This window comes from Rattus norvegicus, chromosome 14 (genome assembly GCF_021556685.1).
Source record: "Rattus norvegicus strain SHRSP/BbbUtx chromosome 14, alternate assembly SHRSP_T2T, whole genome shotgun sequence".
NCBI classification, from domain to species: Eukaryota; Metazoa; Chordata; class Mammalia; order Rodentia; family Muridae; genus Rattus; species Rattus norvegicus.
The window spans coordinates 53716812-53740270 of record NC_141547.1 but is presented as its reverse complement, the minus strand read 5'-3'; positions in this window follow the sequence as shown (position 1 = coordinate 53740270).

The following is a 23459-nucleotide window of genomic DNA, read 5'->3' as shown; positions in this document are numbered from 1 at the left end:
TAATAATAGCTACTATTCTACTAAATATATTATCTGATTATCGGGTCTTATTCTCACATTTTAGTAGACCATATTTTTTCCTTACATTTTCTGCATGAATGTATATGATTTGAATATCAGGTTCTACTTGTTCTTTTCACACTTTTTCCACAGGATAGCTTCTTCCCTCAGACCTTTTCAACTCAGTTGCCATTTCTGTTTCTTTTCTTTAATTAACAGAGAAAACTAATATAGATATATTTTCTTACTTTCTGCAACTATTGATTCTAATTTTAGCAGGTTCAAACACAATGGAATCAATTTCTGCTTATTTCGAGATTGAATATGCATATCTATTACTCAGACATGTATATGTATGAGCATATATCGATACATTCTTTAACCTTGATTTATTAAATCTGTCATTGTACTGCACAAGAGTAGATCAGAGGTATGACTGTAATTTATTATTCAAATACAGGCTAGTGAATAGGTTCATCCCTTAAGGTTGGACAAAGTGATCTGGAAATTTTCCATCAAACATTTGCCTAAGCATCAAAGCATTGAAATTAAAACCATATTAAAATAAATCTTATCTAGACTCTTGTAAAGATTAGGGGAAACTGGTGGTGACATGATTTTTTTGGACAACAATTCAAATTACCTTTCTGTGATTAATTGATTCTATGGGCCATTAAGTATGCTATTTAATTTCAATGTACCTGACATTCACGTGTGAAGAAAGTGAAGGCATTTGGTATGATGTAATCATTTTTCCCAGTAGTGAAGTTGTACAAAACTTTCCTAACCTCATTTCCTCTTCCAGATTCTAAGTTTCTCAAACTTCATTAATGTTCATATAGAGGTACTCTTTGTATACGAGTTAACCTTGATTCCTGAATACATGTAATTATACAAAGCATGTTAATTTTACATTCATAAATTTTTCATGATAATATGAAGCAGAGGAATTATGTGTCATCTTTATCAGCTTAGTTACAAATATGGAAAAATACATATCTTCACATGATGTAAGTATTTAGTGCACAAAAGAATCTGACATATTTGAGGGGGATAAGGCTTCCCTGGAGGAAATAGAAGCCATCTGATACTGAAGCACATGTTCTAATTTGTTCCACAGTAGAGATAAGTGAAGTATAAGGTGAATGAACAAGGTCATAAATTCCTCAAATGTAGCATAATATATAATCAAACTTTTAATTTTACTGCCACTTTGTTTTGAGAAAATAAAATGGAAAATAAAATGTGCCCATTTAATGAGACACATTTACTCTATGACAGATGAGTACATGTTAAGTAACCCTTCAAGTTAAACCAAACTCTATTAGAAGCAAAATGTACTTCTGCATGAGCCAAATGTCATTTTAAGTAAGGGAAATGACCATGATTGTAAGGATTACAAAAGTGAGTAAGTCATAAGGACTGAGGGGATGCCAATTTCATCACTGCTAATATTTTCAATTTACATGTCTACAAATTATCTGTAAAATATGTATCAGCAAGCAATGTAGTGGCTGTTCATGTTTTCACTCCCAATATAAAGGGATGAGTGTCCTTCTTACCCCACATCTTTGCCAGCATGAGAAGTAATTTGCTTTATTATATCGGTCATTCCTACAGGTGTAAACTACAATTTCAGAGATGTTTTCATATGCATTTCTCTGATGACTGGGGATGCTGAACATTCCTTTAACAACTCTATGACATTTGGCTATTATTGTGTGTTAATATTTGAGAACCCCCTATTTATTTCTGTGCCCAATTTTTAATGTAGTTGCTTTCTTCTTTTTCCTTGGTTTCTTACACATTTTATGTATTCATCCTCTATTAGCTATGAATTGGTAAGGATTTGTTAAGTTTCCTCTTAGGAGACATGTAGGGAAAGAATAATTATAAAATCAGACTATTTGAAGAAACCCAACTGCTGCTTGATGACTTAGTAAAGTTCATTTTGTATAAGGACTTGAGGCTGGATTCCCCAGCATACCCAGAAATGACAAGACAGTGCGATCACTCTCCTGCATTTCAATGATTATAAGGGTGAACACAGAGAGAGACTAATCTAGGATCAAACTCAAATTATCTAGTCTAGTTAGCCAGGTTGATGATCTTTGAGTTCAAGCAAAAGACCATGTCTTAATCTATAAAGTATATATTGGTTAAATAAATCACCATCTAGCCTCCATACATAAATGCACATACACCATACATGCATACATACATTGGCAAAAGACACACATAAAGAGAGACAAAGAAAGGGGAAGGGACAAAAAGTGGAAGACAGAGACAGAGGGAGAGGGAGGGAGGGAGGGAAGGAGAGGGAGAGAGAGAGAGAGAGCTAACTTAATGTGACTCAAGAAAGAGCTTCTATCCAATACAATCCACTCATATGCCCTGAGATGGGATGAAACATGACATTACTGAGAACACATGTAAAGCACAGTGACCCAAGTCAAACATTGCCAGTAACTTCTCTGTTAGGTAATAACATATCTGTGTGTTGTAGAAATCTAAGTGAAAAAGAAAACCAAGCAAGGAGAGAAATATTACTGTAGGACAGAAAGGAATCACCTTCCTTGCTTACACAATAAGTAAGAAAGTTGACCTAAGAACAGAACTAATAAGCATTAGACAGTTATAACAGTGGCCATATAAGTCATGAAAGACATATTTGATACTGATACTAAAAGATATGATTATCAAACTTGACAATAATGTTTCCTGTAGAAAGAATGACAAGTTGATTTTGTGGTGAAAGGGCAGACAGAAAGTAAGAATTATTCAGTTTTAGAAACTTATTTAAATATTTTACTACTACTACTACTGCTACTACTACCACCACCACCACCACCACCACCACCACCACCACCACCACCACTACTACTACTACTACTACTACTACTACTACTACTACATCTTTTTTAACAGTCCAGTTGTTATCTGGTTTATCCCATTCTTCCTCCCCTGTCTCCAAGAGAATGTCTCCACCCAACCCCCACTGCACCACACCTCCCCACTCCCTGGGTCCGCAAGTCTCTTGAGAATTAAATTAGGTGCATCTTCTCTATGGCCAGACCAGGAAATTCTTCACTGTATGTAAGTCGGAGGCCTCATATCAGCTTGTGTATGTTGCTTGGTTGGTGGCTAGGTATCTAAAAGATTTCTGAGGTCCAGGTTTTTTGAGATTGCTAGACCTCCTATAGCAACACCCTCCTCCTCAGCTTCTTCTAGCCTTTCCCTAATTCAACCACAGGTGTCCCTGGTTTCTGTCCATTTGCTGGGTCTAAGTATTTACACCTGACACTTTCAGCTGCTTGTTGGACATCTAAGAGGTCAGCCATGTTAAGTTCTTCCCCAGCATCAGTAATAGTGTCAGGACTTGGAGTCTCTGCTTGAGCTGGATCCCAATTTGGACCATCACTGGGCCTTCTATCCCTCAGTTTCTTCTCCATTTTTGTCCCTGAAGTTCTCAACTCTGGGTCAGAAGTTTTGACAGTGGGATAACAAACCCATTCTTCCACATGATGCCCTGACTTTCTACTGAACATAGACTGTACCTGTCTTCTCCCCACTGTTGGGCATTTCATCTAAACTCCTTACCTTTGAGTCTTGAGAGTCTCTCATCTCCCAGTTCTATAGTACATTCTAGAGGATCCCTTCACCTCCCCAGGTTGCCTGTTTCTATTCTTTCTGCTGGCCCTCAGGGCTTCACTCTTGTTCCACCACCAAACACCTGATTATTTCCCCTCTTCTCTTCCCTGTTCCCTTTCCCACCAGTTCCTTCCCTTCTCCTCCACCTCCTCTGACTGCTTTCTTTCTTTTTTTTTTATTTTATTTTTTTTAAAGTGATTTTAGCATTTATTACTAAGTTGTAAAACGTTTCCTATGAAAGCTCTCTAAGCAAAAGGGGGAAAACAGAATGAATGAAAAGGGGGCATAAGGGAAAATATTTCGCTCTCCTCTCTTTGTCCTCAGCACTTATACATCTTTCAGAATAGAAGAACGCATGTTAAAGAGTTGAGCACAAGTTTACACAGAAATTTAAATCAGACATTGAATAAAAAGCTAACATCAGTGAATGTTTACATGCATATCCATTAGGAGAAATTACCTGGCTAAACGTTCATCAACTGTCTCAGCTTCCTCAGGCTCATCAAGATTTTAAAACCAAGTAACTAAGTTATTGGTGAAGTTTTGTATAGATAAGCTCAGTCAATATCTTATCTTCTGTCCTAAAATAAGTCATTAGTTCCTTTTGATGACTTTTGGTGAACGGTTTTACAACCTCTTGGAATGTGCTCTGAGAGGTAGAAAATCTGACTGCCATCTAGTAGCAATGAACCGTTAACACGTGGGGAACTGGCAGAGCTCTCATTGCTGTTTTGACTATCAGAACTGACTTACTAGCAGTCCTGCTATAAAATATCTTAACAAATACTGATATAATTTCAGGAATTCTTATAGGATCATCATTAAGTATCAAGAAATCATCTATCTCTCTACGTAGCCTCACTACAAGACAGAAAATCTTCATAAATGTGCAGAGAGCAGCTCAAAATGGTGGGCTAATACCTAGTGATTGTCCCATATGTTTAATGACAGGAAAAGCATATTAATAGCAGGAATCTTTCCTAGAGTGGTTTTCTCCTGGGCCCTGACTACGGGAGCAAATCTGAAATGGATTATTATAACCAAGGCAGACCATCTCAGGAAGATCACCTGCCAGTTATTAGCTTGTTGGCTCCTGACACTAACCTAACCATGACCCGGAACTGCCCTTCCACCCCTAACCTGTCCCTAAGCTCAGCCTCAGCCCTGACCGTCTAATCATATCCCCCTAACCCTCTAACCCTAACCCTTAACTTTGTAACCACAACCACCTTAAACCCTAACCTTCTAACCCACCCGGCCTCACTACATCAAACCCTTGGCCTTTACTTTGATCAGGTCATTGAAGTGTTATGGATCTATGCAGATTTCAAAACACAGAGACTTTACCACATCCATAAGGTTTTTCTCCAGTATGGGTTCTTTTGTGCATCCAGACATAACTGTGAAGGGCAAAGGCTGTACACTGCTTCCATTCACAGGGTTTCAGTGAATGGAAGTGTGAATACTTCTGCTATAGTGAGGACTACAGAAATGTGCAAAGGCTTCGCTATATCCAATACTTTCACAGGGGGTCTCTCTGGTGTAATATCTTTTATGCCTTTTGTCTTAATTTGGATTTTATTGCTGTGAAAATGTACTATGACCAAGGCAACTCTTATAAAGGACAACCTTTAATTGGTGGGTGGTGTACAGATTCAGTCTATTATCATCAGGGCTGAAGAATGGCAGTGTCCAAGCAAACACGGTGCTGTAGGAGCCGAGAGTTCTACATCTTGATCAGAAGGCGGCCAGGAGAAGACTCTTCTGCCCTGGGTGGAGCTTAAGCATAGGATCTCAAAGTCCAGCCCCACAGTGCACAGTTCCTTAGAGGCCACATCTCTGAATAGTGCCACTACCTATGGGCCAAGCATATTCAAACCACCCTATCTCTGAAGATCATTCCGACCTGTAAAGACTTTACCACGTTGGTTACATCCATAGGGTTACTTGCTAGTATGTGTTCTTGTATGCACTCGGAGGTGACCTGATTGTGAATAGCCTTTACCACATTGATTACATTTGTAGGGTTTTTCTCCAGTGTGAATTCTTTTTTTTTTAAGATTTATTCATTTATTTTATGTACAGCATTCTGCCTGCATATGTGACTGCAGGCCAGAAGAGGACATCAGATCCCATTACAGATGGTTGTGAGCCACCATGTGGTTGCTGGGAATTGAGCTCATGACTTCTGGAAGAGCACTTAGTGCTCTTAACCGCTGAGCCATCTCTCCAGCCCGTGAATTCTTTTATGTACTTGGAGATAACCATAATATGCAAAGGCTTTACCACATTCGTTACATTTGTAGGGCTTCACTACAGTATGTGTTGCTTTATGTATTTGGAGATTAGTGCTAAATGCAAAGGCTTTACCACATTCATTACATTTGTAACGTTTCTCTCCAGTATGAATACTTTCATGTCTTTGAAGATGACCAGGATATGCAAAGGCTTTGCCACACTGATTACATTTGTAAGTTTTCTCTCCAGTATGTGTTACTTTATGCATTTGGAGAAACACATGATGTGCAAAGGATTTACCACACTGATCACATTTATAAGTTTTCTCTCCATGATGTGTCCTTTTATGTCCTTGGAGATGACTGTGTTGTGAAAAGGCTTTACCTCACTGACTACATTTGTAGGGTTTCTCTCCAGTGTGAATTCTTTTATGTACTTGGAGATGCTCATAACGTACAAAGGCTTTACCACACTGATCACATTCATAGGGTTTCTCTCCAGTGTGACTTCTTTTATGTACTTGGAGATTCCTATGATGTGCAAAGGCTTTACCACACTGATCACATTCATAGGGTTTCTCTCCAGTGTGAGTTCTTTTATGTACTTGGAGATAACGATGACTTACAAAGGCTTTACCACACTGATCACATTCATAGGGTTTCTCTCCAGTGTGAGTTCTCTTATGTACGTGGAAATAACTATGATACGCAAAGGCTTTACCACACTGATTACATTTGTAAGTTTTCTCTCCAGTATGTGTTACTTTAAGCATTTGGAGATGACCGTGTCGTGCAAAGGCTTTACCACATTCGTTACATTTGTAGGGCTTCACTCCAGTATGTGTTGCTTTATGTACTCGGAGATTAGTGCTAAATGCAAAGGCTTTACCACATTCATTACATTTGTAAGGTTTCTCTCCAGTATGAATCCTTTCATGTCTTCGAAGACGAGAAGGATATGCAAAGGCTTTGCCACACTGATTACATTTGTAAGTTTTCTCTCCAGTATGTGTTACTTTATGCATTTGGAGAAACACATGATGTGCAAAGGATTTACCACACTGATCACATTTGTAAGTTTTCTCTCCAGGATGTGTTAGTTTATGCATTTGGAGATGTCTGTGTTGTGCAAAGGCTTTACCACATTCGTTACATTTGTAGGGCTTCACTCCAGTATGTGTTGCTTTATGTACTCGGAGATTAGTGCTAACTGCAAAGGCTTTACCACATTCATTACATTTGTAAGGTTTCTCTCCAGTATGAATCCTTTCATGTCTTCGAAGATGACCAGGATATGCAAAGGCTTTACCACACTGATCACATTTGTAAGTTTTCTCTCCAGTATGTGTCCTTTTATGTCTTTGGAGATGACTCTGTTGTGAAAAGGCTTTACCACACTGATCACATTTGTAGGGTTTCTCTCCAGTATGTGTCCTTTTATGTCTTTGAAGATGACTCTGTTGTGAAAAGGCTTTACCACACTGACTACATTTGTAGGGTTTCTCTCCCACAGGTATTATATTATGCATTTGGAGACTACTGTGATGTGCAGAGGATTCACCTTTTTGAATACCTTCATAGGGTTTCTCTCCGGTATGAATTCTTTCACACCTTTGAGGATACCGGTGACATGCAAAGGCTTTACCACACTGAGTATATTCAGAGGGCTTCTCTCCAGTAGAACTTCTTTTATGCCTTCCATGTCTTCTGGAACTTTGACAATATTCTTCAATATTACGGTCTCCCCAATTGTAGCCTACAGCAGTGAGGTTCCAGTAGGTCTCCAGCATCACATCTTTGTAGAGATTCTTCTGTGAAGGATCCAGCAAAGCCCATTCTTCTCGAGTCAAGTTCACATGCACATCATCATAAGTCACTGCATCTACGGAAAAAGATGGGCAAGCTGAGTGTATTGCCTCTTGCAAGCCTTGAATCCCAGCATTCAGGAGGCAGAGGCCGGTATCTCTCGCTGAGTTGGATGCCAGCCTGGTCTATCCAGGACGTCCAGAGGTGCATATTAAGACCGTCTCCCCATGCCACAACTGCAGAGCCTGCCTGAGCGCGCCCCACAGCATCCAGTTGCAGGACAGAGGATTCGAGCCCGTGCAGCTACTGGGAAGAAAACGCCGCGTGGTCGCAGAAGATCCCGCCTCCTATTCTGATTGGTACGACTGGAGGCTTTGATTGGCCAGTGAGTCTTGAATGGCACGAGCACCTTCCAGGTCCTGACTTCAGCCTGAGCTCCCCTCGCAGCACTCAGTAGGCTCTTTCCCTTCTTCCTCAGTCTGTAGTCCAGCTCCCAGTGTTTGTCAGCTGAGCGTTCTAAGTCCAAGAATCTTGTAGTTGTTCTGTCCCAGGAGGCTCGTTGTTTTCGGGGTCTTACGCACAAGGAGTGGATGTCCTATGGAGAGCCCGCTGTGTCTGCTCCAGGGAGACAGTCGCTATGCATTGTACTTCCCCACCCCTGCTCCTTCCATCTGCTGCACCCACAGGAGGTAAGGGGTGAGGGAAGGCACTGCTGCGGTCTGAAGATCACTCCACCTGCTTCTCTCCTAACTGAGGCCCTGAGGTCCGACCTTCTCATGGTCAGGGCGACCTGCGCCGCCTTCCTCTCCCGGTTCCTCACCTGCGCGAACCTCCGACCTCTGATTGCTTTCTTCTCCCTCCCAAGGGGAATTGAGGCGTCGTCACCTGGGCTGTTCAGCTTGTTAACCTTCTTGAGTTCTGTGGATTGTATTCTGGGTATTCAGTACTTTTTTGGTGAATATCTTCTTAGTGAGTGCATATTATACACATTCGTTGGAGTCTGAGTTATCTCATTCAGGACAATATTTTCTAGTTCCATCCATTTGCCTGCAAAACTCATGTTGGCCTCATTCTTAATAGCTGAATAGTATTCCATTGTTTAAATGAACCACATTTTCTGTATCCATTCTTCCAGTGTGGAACATCCGGGTTGTTCCCATATTCTGGCTATCACAAAAAAAGACTGCTATGAACACAGTGGAATACATGCGTCATGGTGGGGCATCTTTTGGGTATATGCCCAAGAGTGGTATAGCCAGGTCTTCTCTTTGTAAGAATGATCTGATTATCATACCTTACAGATTTTTCATAATGTGCTGAAGGTGTTCACAGCTCAAATATAGGGTCCTTTATATGTGGATTTACAGGTAATGTTCTAATATTCAGTTAAGGTAACTCATCCTATATCAATTAATATTAAAAAAATTGTTTCTCTCAGGCATGCTATGACCTTTAGAACTAGAGATCTCCCTATAAGCTCACATATGTAAATATGTAGTTTCCTGGTGTTGGTACCTTTTGAGGGGTTTTGGAAAATTTGGGAGATGAAATTTTGCTGGTGAAACTACAGCGCTTTGAAATTTTATAGCTCTGTCCTATTTTCTGTTTCCTGTATGCTGTTAAGATGTGAATCTCAACTTCCTCTTCTTATTGCCAATGTTCCCCTGCATTTGGACATGAATTCCTCTTCAAGTTTAAGCTAAAATAAACTCATTCTTAAGTTAATTTTATTCATAGTATTTTCTCAGAACAGAAAAGATATATATATATAAATATATATATTTATATATATATATATATATATATATATATATATATATATATGGAGGACCCTCTCCTAGGTCATTGTAGATTCTATAAAGTTTGCTGTTACCATTAGCCATCCCAATGATCTAACCTCTTATGATACTAAAAGTGGAATTAAATGTAAAAATAAATTTTATTTTCCTGGTATATTTGTCATTTTTGAGACTTATTGCTGCATAAAATTACCCTTTCTACTTCTGTCTGAACTCTGGCTGGCTGTATCAACAAAGGTGTTCTGACTCCAACTCCTCTCCAAGCTGACTAATTTAATTGGGTTACTTCTCATTGAAATGCTTGCTTGGCCTCAGGCTAACTCTAGGAATTTGTTCTAATCTGGCTCCGTGATAGTTATTCCTGGTTTTCTATTTAGAATATCTGGAATGAACTGCAATCCAGAAATGGATGGCATATCTGTTATCTAGATCATGAGGCTGAAAGACCCAGGCTTTTGATTGAGATCTTAATGTGGATGACAAACACCTTTGATTCAGATCTAAGTTAAACAGATCTATGAGATCAAGATCAGCCTGGGACAGAACAAGATCAAAGTAAATAAAAGCTAAGGCCCAGGCATAAGTCTTTAGTCAGAGCCATGTCTTCTTCAAGAGGCCTGAACAAAAAAGGAAATGTTCTTTCTTCACATTCTTGCACTTTCTTGCTAGCACATCTGTTGGAGCCTACATTTCTATGTCTTCAGAATCCCAGCTTTTACTGAAGATCAGCTGCAACACCCTGCCTCATGGCACTGAGCAACTACTAGATTCTTGAACTTCACATTTGTAGTTGGCCATGGTTAGGTGAGTATGGTCTGATATAATTGTAGCTATTCTGTATGTGGCCTCCACGGTGCTCATACGGTTAAATTAAGTTCATCCACTTTTATAGGAGTTATCAATTTAACTGACACTAAAGAATGTTACTAATAATTAAAGAAGTTATGGGTGTATTATTTATGCTTTCTTACCTTAATGCTCTGCTATTATCCTGTTCCTACCTGTCTACCATCCCTCTTACTTTAGTTAGGACTCATCAGCTTAAAGGTTGGCTGATAATACTTGTCTAGTTAGCCAAACATATCTTACCACTTTACTGCTTGCCTTTTAAACTTTTGAACCTATTTTTTCCTATATAAAGCCTGCCTGAGAACTGGCTGCTACAACAAAATTAGGCTCCCGAGTCCTTTTTCTAGTTCTGATTGATCAGCTTCAATCAAGTGTCCAAAATTTTTTCATCATATCTGAGAGTGGTGATTGAATTGGTCAGTGTGTGGCTTATCCCAAAGAACAACAAGATAGTTGAATTTCAACCTATAATTTATTTCAATAATGTGTGTGTATTCATTTCATAGGTTATATGATTCTAAAGAACCATGAATAATACAGACACCTTCTTATTCTCTGACTTCAACTGCCTCTGCTGACCTGTACTGAACCTCACTGCAAAGCACTAACTCCTACCTGACTGATTTTCATCCAAACTGAATGAGCTCTCTAAACTGAATAGACTGAACACAACTGATTGTCTCTTTCTCCCTACAGTAGCCTTAAATGACTTTTCTTTCCTGTGCTTTCCAGTGAGAGTTGGTGATTCCCTACCTCTCCCTCCTACTTTCAAATTTTTCTCGTATACAATACTTTGCCTCTCAATTGAACATCATTTTTAAACATGGCTGCAAAAATTAAGTTACCATCATTGTTTGATATTAAAAGCACATAATAAGGGTCTGCTTATATTCCTGACAGTGTAGTCAGGTTGCTGGACAAAAGTTTCTATAAACTTAAAGAGAGGGTTTAGATATCAGGGTTAGAGTTTCATCACACCAGTGCCCTTTAAAAAAAAGGGATGCCACATGTTGTCAAGAGAATGGAGATTCAGCAAATATTGGCCTATAGGCACCTGCATTGGAACATTGTAGAATCTGTGATTGTGAGATACAAATTCATATGTTGTATGCCACCTAGTTAATGATAAATTTTATGAAGTCTAAAACTTAAAAAAGTTTATGAAATGCCAGTGTTTGCTGCAACTATTCTACTACGTGATTTTATTTATTTTATTTTGTTTTATAAATACTACCTATTATTTAGAACTGTGTTTAATATCTCCAAAACAATCTTTTTTAATTCAGAAAATGTATTTTCCAATGCTATTCTGCATTATCATGTACTAATTGCCATATTCTTAAAAATTTTGTAACTTTGTAGCATTTATTTACTTACACAGAGTTACAATAAATATTACCACACCATCGATTTCATATAGGGGATTACACTACCTAGAAAATATGTGTACAAACAGAGATAGTGGTTTTTCTCTAAAATTTCAAATGGGGAATTTTGCAATAATAATATATTCACTAAAATATCCAAGAAAAATGCTATATAAAAGGACACAACATATACACTATATTTTCAGGAGGAGGAAAAACCAGACATGTCCAAGAAAATTGCAAACACTAAAGCCACTAATATCACACTCATCTGCATCCATGTCCTTCACTACCATCTTATGTCCTTCTTTATACAGACCTTAAGCTAACAGATCCCAAGGCACCGGGGGCTACCTGTGATACAGTTCTTATGATGGAAGAACATTAACTAATTGCTTTCCACATTTCGACAACACCATCAATTTTATGCATCTCTTCTTTGTAATGGAAACACCATACTTTCCAGGAATCACAGACAAGATGACAGTAATTGCATAGGATACCCATCACTCATATAGCATCTGTCTTCCATCCTTCCTCTGTACATGGATACAGAGACTTCATTTCTACTCAAAGCCCTCACCATGTCTCCTTACATTGTGTTAATTTTTTGCTCATAAAGCCTTTACTCAAAATACAATGGCATTCAGTATTCCCTTCAGGTTCAAACCAGAAATCTTTTCATGTATAGGAGTTAACTAAGCACAGGGAATAAGAAATTCTTTAACCCAGAGGAATATATGTTCGTAAAGTAAGAATAGCTTAGCCCCCAGAGAATAGGAAGAATTCTAATGAGGAGATAAATGTTTTCTTCTTTATGGGCATATAATGTACACTATGAGCAAGATGGCTTATATACAATGGGCATGTATTTTTCACAGCAGTAGAAATTAAGAAGCCCAAGATTAAGAAAACATCAACTCCTCTATTTGTGAGTTTGATACTCAGTTCAAAAGAAGTGTTCATATGCTGTCATGCTGCAGAAAAGACAAATAAAATACCTTTCACCTTTTTTGATAAAAGTATTAGTTTCAATGATTATGACTCTGGGCCTTTAGAGCTTGACTCCTGATCTTTCATTCTACACCCATTGCATATGAATTTTAGAGAAATTAATATTTAACAGGTAACAAAACATTGTTCCTTTCATTTTCATATTGAAACATTAAAACCTATTGTATCTAAGTCTTTAATATAGGTATGCATATGTATACTGATATAAATGTCTTAGGAAGTTAACACTTTATTTTAACCTTCTGACTATCAGTTGGCTTTAATGATATTAGAACAAGGAATTCCTGGTTTATGCTCGTCATGTTTATGCAAATTGATTTAAAACGTGAATCAAAATTTCAATATCAGTATTTGTTCTGCTTCATGGTACCTGATGCTGAGCCTTACTTCATTTTAGAGGCTATAAGTTCAATTATAAAGGGACATGAAATACAAGAGATGTCAGAAAAATACAGAATAGTCCTTACCAGCTTAAAAATGAATCCATTCTTTGGTATGTGCTTGAACAATAATTATAATAGTACTAACTACCTTCTAGGTACTTCCTAGTATGATCTGCTATACTTAGCATCACTTAACTTGTTTTATTAATAAAAATAGTGAGGTCATATTCACAGTCATAGATAATCAATAAGGGTTGTAGCAATTATCTTTTCAGTGCTGGATCACTCATATTTCAAAACCTACGTGTCTGCAACCAACTGTGGCCTATGAAGTCATCCTTCAGTATACACTGGATACCATATGAGTTTCCTGCCTGTAAAATAAAAGCCACATTTTCATGATACTTGCCAAAGTTATTTGTATTTTCTTTTTTTAAAACATTTTATTTATTTATTATATATGAGTACACTGTAGCTGCCTTCAGACACACCAGAAGAGGGCATCAGATCTCATTACAGATGGTTGTGAGCCACCACGTGGTTGATGGGATTTGTACTCAGGACCTCTGGAAGAGCAGTCCGTGTTCTTAACCACTGAGCCATCTCTCCAGCCCCATTATTTGTATTTTCAATGATCAGTTTCTGATTGAAATGAATTAATTCTTGTAGCAAACTATTCTAATGTCTTAATTTGAAGTGAATTAATTTTATGTAACTAACTGCTCTATGTCTTAGGGATCCTTAATGAGAGCATATTTGCATGTGTTCAATAGAAAAGTTTGTGTCCTTTAAATATTTTCTATAATTTTGCAGGATTTTTACAACTATGTTTTAGAAAAGATTTGTTTGGACAATTGTGTTATATCTATCTGTTCAACTTTCTTGATTTATTTACACATGTATGCACACTATATACTCGCGTGTGTGTGTGTGTGTGTGTGTGTGTGTGTTAGATATCTCAAATATATAATTTGTACCAATAAAACTGTAGCAATAACTGAAGCACAACTTTGACACCTTTTACCCGGTTTATTGTACAAGAAAAGACCCCACACTAAGTGACTGCAGTTACATGGTGTAGAATGTAGAAACATTGAGTGTTCTATTATATGTGGCTTCATAATCAAGATAATTACCTCAGACATTGAATTGTGTTCAAGTAGGGAACAGTCGTTTAGAAGAACATGTTATTCTTTTAGTCATATATTTTCATTCTACATCTCTAACAGAAATCAAAGAATTAAGATATTTCTCAAGAAGAGATACATACATTTTTCCCTTTGAGTCAGTTTGCAGTTTTTGACTACATCATAACTTTAAAGTCTGGGTTTAGATATAAGCATCCATTCCTGCGAGTAGATAAGTTGAATTCACATATGCAAAATTACTAGATTTTCATAGCTCACACGGAACATGAAAACATTTGTGCCAGTGACCGTTGGGTAGTTTAGAACCCCTTAGGGGTGAATAATTTTAAATCAACGACAGCGAATATTGTGCTTCTGAATTACAGTCTCTCACAGGAGTTTCCCGGCAACAGCGGTAAACACCATGCCATCTGTGTAATTGCTCTGTGTGGTTTGCATTCCTTCAGCTTAAAAAGTAGATTGTTTAAACTTTTTCTTTCTTTTTAAAGATTGTATTAGAATCAGATTGCTCTGAACATAACTGGAAAATTTTATTCGAAACTTGTATATCATAGCTTTATTAAGTAGAACTATTACAGCTAAGACTTCAGGGGACAGGATAGAATTTTGCAACATATGATCAGGCAGCAACATCTGTTTCATAATTCCACTATTCAGTTGAGTCTGAGTGTGTACTGCTATTGGAAAAGAGATTTTCTCCATCGTGTGGCATGTTCCCATTCAACATGGAAATACCTGCTCTTTAAAGATCCAAAAGGTCAGTGCCTTCCAGGGACTGCTTATGTCTGAAGAAGAACTGTGTGACTCAAAGTTATTCCTCTCAGAAAAGACACTCTGTAATCTCTTTTAAATCTGTATGTGTAGACTAAGGTGTTTTAAAGAACCATGGTATTTTCTCAGCAATTCTCTTCTATGAAAAGCTGTTCCAGAATATGTGCTAGTTGTTTTATACCTGAGGATCCATTATAATCTTTATCTCCATTACATATTTTAAGCCTGACAAAAAATGTTCTTCCTTCTCTGTTCTCCTGGATTTCTTGATATGCCTTTACACATGTTTTCTGAAAAAAAAATAGAATATTTTGAAATAGATTCTTTTGACAACCACATTTTAAGGAAATTATTTTTAAAAGTACTATAGTCCAAAGACACATACCATTGTTACTTACTGCCACAGGTTAGTCTGTGGCTACTAGGATAATATTATTTTTCCTTGGAAATATCTATGAAATAGGGAAGTAAAATATGAAACTCCCCTTAAATTGATATTGCTTAGTTTTGGCTACTGTAACAACAAAAACAACATTGGGTGTCTATATCAGCAAATACTTACTTTTTCAAAGATATAGAGTCAGAAAATTTGAGATTAGGGTACCATCAAGGTCAAGTAGTGCTGTGATGTCTCTTCCTGGGATCAGCATTTTCTTAGTGTAGTATGACAAAGCAAAGACAGTAAGCCTATCTTCTATGCTTATCATGCAGTGAATCCTGTCATGGACAGTATACCTCATCACCTTGATGAGAATGACTGCCTGACACATAAATTTTGCTTGATAATAGACCTGGTAAATTTAAGAATTAAAGATATTTAGAATTTTTAGAAGTACTTACGCTCACATTTAATCTAAGAATAGGGCACACGACAGTAATATACTGAGTCTAGGAAAATGTTCAAAGAAGTTTATCTCACTATTATTTCTAATAAAATATGTTGGATCACACACCTACAAATATTCATATTACACATATTTCATATACTTTTATATGTTTTTCCAGAAAAGAAAAAAGTATGGATAATGAGGCTCGTGTGACAATATTACTGATATACTGCTATAACACATGCATTTCATATGACAGCAATTTTATGCTAAAAGATAGAGTGAAACATACAGAATAAAAAATACAGAGACTGAAATACAGGCCTCAAAGAAACATCCTCAAGGCAGTCATTGTATATGTTTATTTATGTTGTTGAACGTACTGAAAAGAAGGATGCAATAATGACCTCAATTAAGAGAGTGACAAGAACCAAGTCTTTACACATTCAAAGCAATTATACTTATAGCAAGAAAAAATATAGATTCAAGAATTACACGTGTGCAAATATTATTGCATAAATTTAGTATAAAGTTGGCACTCGAATGTATAATTTGCGTATATGTCTATATCTATATACAAATTTATATCTATAACTATCAATTTACAGATGTTTAGATAAAGAATGTATATCCAGAAATAGTGGTTATTATGTTTTCTATCCAGAGGAACATTTATAATTAGGAAATATTTCATAGCTGGTAAAGGGTAAAAAATGATAGACAATTTAATAAAACAAATGAAATCAAAATAGAGATATGTTTTTGAGTCCATATACATTAGTCAAGTTACATAAAAAGAAAAACAAGCACAAAGACTTGAAAAGTATTCTCGTTTGTGAAAGTACAAGATGCAGTGCACTCTGATTAATTTATTAGCCAAATTTTTGTTGGACACTCTTTCTACTTTTAATACAAGTAAAGCTGATCCTTTCTATTATCCAGAGCTTGTATGTTTCCTGTGCACAATATTTCAGCAATAATTCATGTGATGACGTAAATTGATGTGATTGGTTAGACAAGTAGGCTGAGAGCTAGCAGATGCTTCCTCATGTGTGTGTTACTATGATGATCACTGACATCTATGACATATGGTAAATGCATGAAGTGGCATTTTATAGAAAGGGAAGATACAAATAAGGAATAAACTTATTTAGACATCTGAGAAAAAAGAGAATAGTTAAATATGAAGGCCTTATAGTAAACTGTACAAAGTACATCAAATAAAAAAAAAACAAGAGAAAAAATGTAAATCCACAGCGGATAATATGCTTTGTTTCTGTACCCATAAGTATTTTCTCCTTTTAGATTTGTAAAAAAATAAGGTTTTATTTGTAGACACCTAATTTTAATCCATAGCATCGTGTTCTAATAATAAAAGTTTTGGAATCCTTAAGCTATGAAATTTTTAAAGGAATAGAAAGAAGAAATTATGGAGCAACTTGAAGAAATTTTATTAGGTATAATTTCTAACAATACAGATTTTGTAGGAACTGAATTATTGATGTTTGACAAATTAAGAATTTCTAAATCTGACATTTTTTATTAAAATAATTTTTGAAATTAATCATAATATTCAATTATAATTAAAAAAATCTACTTCAATTTCAAACTACATATCTATGGAAAACAGACACCAAAATACTTGATAAAATACCAACAGAACCAAAATGATTAATAATTATTATTTTGAATATATATAATGTTTGTTTCCTTGAAATTTTCCATTTCTTTAAACCTGTGCCAACTTTACCATATAAATTATGTGAAAACAATTGGAAATCCTAATAAATAATAAATGTATTTAATCAGACTCATAGGAAAAATCTTATATCAATGATTATATTAAGGAAAAACAAAACTAATTAACATAAGAAAGAACCTCTAAGTTTTTGTAGCATACAATAGTAAGATTAACATTTTGACTATGAATACCAAATAATAAAATCTCTGAGTGGGTTTTAAAAATGACCTCATAGTTAGACAAAAGCTCCATCAAGAATGCAGTCTGATAAACAGAATAAAGAAATCCTTGGTGACAGATTTAGAGGACTTGGTGTGAAATTGATGTGTAGAGAGCTAGGAGGTAACACTTTGTTGCAAGGAGGAAGCCAGGGAATTCTAAAGCTCAATTTCAGTATTATGTGCAAAAATTTTACTTAAGCTAATTTGATTGGATCTGGAGTAGATAGATAATAGAGATGTGAGATGACTAAGTCTTTCCCCATGGATCCAATCCTTGGCAGAGTCACTTTCCCATATACATAAGTCATTTGGTAATATTAGAAATATGGTTACAACAAAGATGACTTTTTAAAAGAAGCTCCTGCTCTCATCATGCTTAGAAAGTTAGACAGAAATGTAGAATTTAAAATAATAAGAAGACTCTTACATGTGAGAATGTTTGTTGGATAATTATCTGAAACTGAATGGTCCTGAGGTATTGGAGAAGCCTGCATTTTAAATAAGTTTGGTAATTTTTCTATTCTAAATTTTTAAGGTTTAACTTTACCATAACCATTATAATTGTCTATAACATCTTATCCTAATGTAATTTTTATAAATATACTGTCTTGAATTATTTTCTCTTATGCATTGAAAGATTTATAGACAATGTATCACTGTTGGTTGGTACTGCAGTGCAGAAACTTTACTCCCTTTGGACCCTATTACCCTGTTAAGTTTAAAAATTATATCATCTTAATGACTCTTCAACATACCCTTAAAACCTCATTGAAAAATGCTCTAAGTTTCCCTTTTTGTTTCAACCTAAAAAATAGATTTAGGAAACCCTTGAGATGTAAAATTACTCATCATTTACCCTTATTTTAATACATTTTGATGTGTTTTTTACAAAGAATCCAAAAGAGTCATAATTTTGAAATGCCTGATAAAGACTAATGCTCAGGAAGAAATATGTGAGAGGCTGTTTTATCCTAGGCAGGTGTTAGATAACAGGATCTATGTGTCCTTGAAGAGGATATTGGAAACTCAGTATTTCCTCTATCTGTTTCTTCCATCCTGTTTTGCATAAGGCATTCAGCTCTCTCTACATAGTATTCCTATCATGATTTACTGCCACCTCCCAACTCCAGAAGTAATGGTCAACAACCGTAATGGACAGAAAAGTTTAAATCTGTGCTATACAATAAAGTTGTCCTCTTGTAAAGTTAATTGGGTCAGATGTCTGTTATGAAGATTGGAAACTACCATAAAAGCATTCTCTCAAGGTTATTTCCTTTATATATAAAAATTATTCTAGCAATCATTATGGCTAAAATTTATTAAGCAATTTGTTCTCATAGTTTCACTTCATCTATTACTATTCTTGGAAGAATATTTTCACAATATTGGCCTCAGTTTTGTTTCATGTTGCTATGATAAAATATAAAGGCCATATTTGGCTTAAAATTTCAGGTCACATTATGTTATCACAAGTCATCAAATTAGCATGAACTTCAAGCAGAGACTCACATTGAATTAGTAGTCAAAATCCAATAGCAATGAAATTTATTCCTGCTACTTTTCCCCTTGATTGTCCTACTCTTACCAAATCCAGGACCCATTGCTAAGGAAGATTCTACCACAATGGATGGGCCTCCTTGCTTCCATAGCACAAATATGGCAATAATACTCATTCCTATAGAGAAGTCTGTCTGATCTACACAGTCTGACATTGAGATTGTTTCCCAGTGATTAGACTGGTTAGGGATCACAATTAAAATTGAATATCACAGTGGTCAATATATCTGGGTTTTTTTTTACTGTTTGAAAGTTACTAATAAGGTTTACTCCTTTTAGTCATGGTTACAAAAGAGAGATCTTCAGTTATTCAAATGAAGATTCTGTTAAGTAATGATGATTTATGTCCATATGCTTTCTCATTTTTTCTGACTTTAAATATCACAAATTCAAATGTGAAGTTTCTTAGTATATATTTCTTTTGCATATTTATTGTTTTCAAAAACAATTTGGCAAACTTTATTTTGGTGAACTCTGTTTTTTGCAACTCAATTTTTCTTTGTATTTTATGGAGACCACAGGTGACATGAGAGTTAATTTTTAGTTATTGACATATAAGTTTCTCTTTTGTGAGAAACAACACCTTTGTTTTTGCTTATAAGCTAGCATTTGATTGTTTCAAAAGTATTGTATTTGCTGCAATATCTTTGAAATTGTTGTTCTTAAAGAAAATTCATGGCTTATTGTTGAATCATTTTTATGATGACTACTTTGAAATGCTGGTAAAATTATTCCAATCTCTATCCATCTCAGCCATGATAACATTTTTATTCATGTTATGATTCTGAATTTTGAATGATGAATGGTATACTGGACATTTTTAAATCTATACTAAGCCTCTGGGTCCTGCTACATTTTTAGTAGGAGACTCCATTTTTAAGCTATGTAATAAAAGCTGAGAAGCTGATTGTCTTTAGGTTTATCTTGAAATATACCTATACCATATTGGGAAGTGCAGAACCTCATTTCAGTCATTTCAAATATAAAGGATATAAGGAAAATACTGCTTCCTACAGGCCCTTATCATATACTGAAACCAGACCATTGACTAGTATTGCTACAGTTAGTCAGGGCTACAATCTAAGCTGCTCCCTGTATCTCAGTTGACCACATTGTACAGGAGAAGTGGAAAATCATCTTCTACCACTTTGTTGTACTTGATAGGAGGGAAGACTTACGTCTTTATTTGGCTGACTTATACAACTTACATACTACTAAGAGATTACTTTGTGGAATCTATAGTAATCTAAAAGTCAAATCTCTGGGCATGGTGGTGACTGATTAGATTAGGTTAATTTAGGTGAGAAAATCCATATTAACCATGGGCTGGGTCTGTGGACTGTAGTTCTGGATATAAATAGGAGAAAATGATTGTAAAGTGCCCTTCCTTGATCTCTGCTTCCTAACTGCATGCAATGTGATTAGTAGTCCCAAACTCCACCCATAATAACCCCAATTTTTTTTGTTTTTTGTTTTTATTGTTGAAGAAACAACATTAAATATTTCTTCTCTTAAGGTGTTTCTGTCAGGAATTTTTTCAGCAATGAAACAAGTAATTAAGCCAGACAATAAATAGGATTACAGTGTGTAATTTGAACTTACTCATATAGACGAACATCTCTCATTCAGATATTATTTCAGACTACCACAAGGTGCCTTAGAAATAAAGCATAGGGGCTCAATGAGGTTACTACTAGTCTGAACTCTTCCTTAATTAGCCTCTCCTTTACTGGAGGAGGGAACTTGGTTGAAGCTCATTAAACCTACTGTGGTCATGCAATAGTGGTGTTGCCTGCAGTTAATAGAAAGAGGACAGCTCACTGGATGACTCAGTCGTAGAGCTGGTGGCAAAATAAAAAAAACATTTTATTAATTTACTTCACAAGATAGGAGATGGGTGGTTAGCTGTTTCACTCATACTATTATGGTGAATATTCTGCATACTAACCTTCCACATAGAGAAATATGAGTACTGTTGACTACCCCACAGTAATAATGTTTGAATGTGGCTTTTGTTGTTGATTTTATTTTGTTTCATTTTTTTTAGTGGGTTACTCTGGGCACTTGTGTCTTTTTTCTCTTTCAGTAATAAAAGCTGAGTGTTGGGGAAAGTTTTCTTTACTTAGTCCATGTCCTATCATATTGTTATGGCAAGATAAGCACATTCATTCATTTGTATGACTGTGGAAGGGTGGTGATTTCCTTTTCTTATTTTTTAATTTTTTTCTTTTCCAGTTACTTGGGCATTATTTGATGTATTTTCTCAATCACTTGAGTGATACTTTTAGTACTTATAGAAAGGTCATAGCTTATGAACATGTACAGACATAATAATATCAGTACTGTGGTTATAAATTTAATTATTCAGACAAAATTACTAAATATGGGTGGAAAGTCTATTTAAAACATCCAAATCCTAATTGTTTTTAAAATTATTTTATTTATTTATATTCCAGTCTTTGTTCCTCCCTCTTTGTTCCTCCTTGCATCCCAGAGAATGCTCCACCCCACCAGGCCCCCTGCTTCCCTGGTCTCTCAAGCATTAGGCACATTTTCTCCCACTAAGGTAAGACTAGGCAGACCTCTGCTATACAGGTCCCAGAGGCCTCAGACAAACCTATGCATGCTCCTGTTTGATGGTTTAGAATCTGGGAGCTCCCTGGAATATTTGTGACTGCTTGTCTTCATATGGGGTCACTCTCCCCTTCAGCTTCTTCAAACCATAATTCAAATATAGGAATCCCCAACTTCAGTCAAATGGTTAGGTATAAGTTTCTGTTTCTGTCTCAGCCAGCTGATGGTAGGACCTCTGAGAGGACAGCCATGCCAGGCCTGACTGTAAGCACAACATGGCATCAGTAATAGAGTCAGGCTTTGGTGCCACCTCATCAGATAGATCTCAAGTTAGTCCATTCATTCACCTCATTTCCTTCAGTCTCTTCTCCATTTTTTGGCCCTGCAGTTTTTCAGACAGGAATAATTCTGGGTCAGTTACCTCATTCCTTTACTTGAGGTCCTGTTTATCTACTGGGGGAAGACTCTCAGTTCCCTTTCCACCTTATTTGGCAATTTGACTATGTTCACCCCTTTGAGTGCTAAGCATCTCTCACCTCCTGAGTCTCTGGCACTTTTTAGAGGGTCACCTATTCTCTCACACAATAATAGCAGAAGATTTCAGCACCATACTCTAATCAATGGATAGACCATGGAAACTATCAAATAGATATTCCATCAATAAATAGAAACATAGAGAAACTAACAAAAGGTATGGACCAAACGGATTAAACAGATATTTATAGAACATTTCATCCTAAAACAAAAGAATATAACTTCTTCTCAGCACCTTACGGCACATTCCCCAAAATTGACCATATAATTGGTCACAAACGAGGCCTCAACAGACACAAGAAGATTCACATAATCCCATTCATCCTATCAGATCACTATGGACTAAGGCTGGTCTTCAATAACAACAAAATGACAGAAAGCCCACTTATACATGGAAATTGAACAACACTCTACTCAATGATAACTTGTTCAAGGAAGAAATTAAAAAAAAGAAATTAAAAACTTCTTAGAATTTAATGAAAATGAAGTCACAACATACCCTAGATTAGAGGATGCAAGGAAAGCAGTGCTAAGGGAAAGCTCATACGTCTGAGTGTCCCTAAAACGGAACAGAAGAGGGCATAGATTAGTACTTTGACAGCACATCTAAAAGCTCTAGAACAAAAAGAAACAAATACACTCAAGAGGAGTAGAAGGCAGGAAGTAATCAAACTCAGGGCTGAAATCAATCAAGTAGAAACAAAAAAGGACTATACAAAGAATCAATAAAATCAGGAGCTGGTTCTTTGAGAAAATCAACAAGATAGATCACCCCTTAGCCAGACTAACCAGAAGGCAGAGAGTGTGTATCCAAATTAACAAAATCAGAAATGAAGAGGGAGACATAACAACAGAATCTGAGGAAATGCAAAAATCATCAGATCCTACTGCAAAAACCTATGTTCAATAAATGTGAAAAATCTGGAGGAAATGTACAATTTTCTATACAAACACCAGGTACCAAAGTTACATCAGGATCA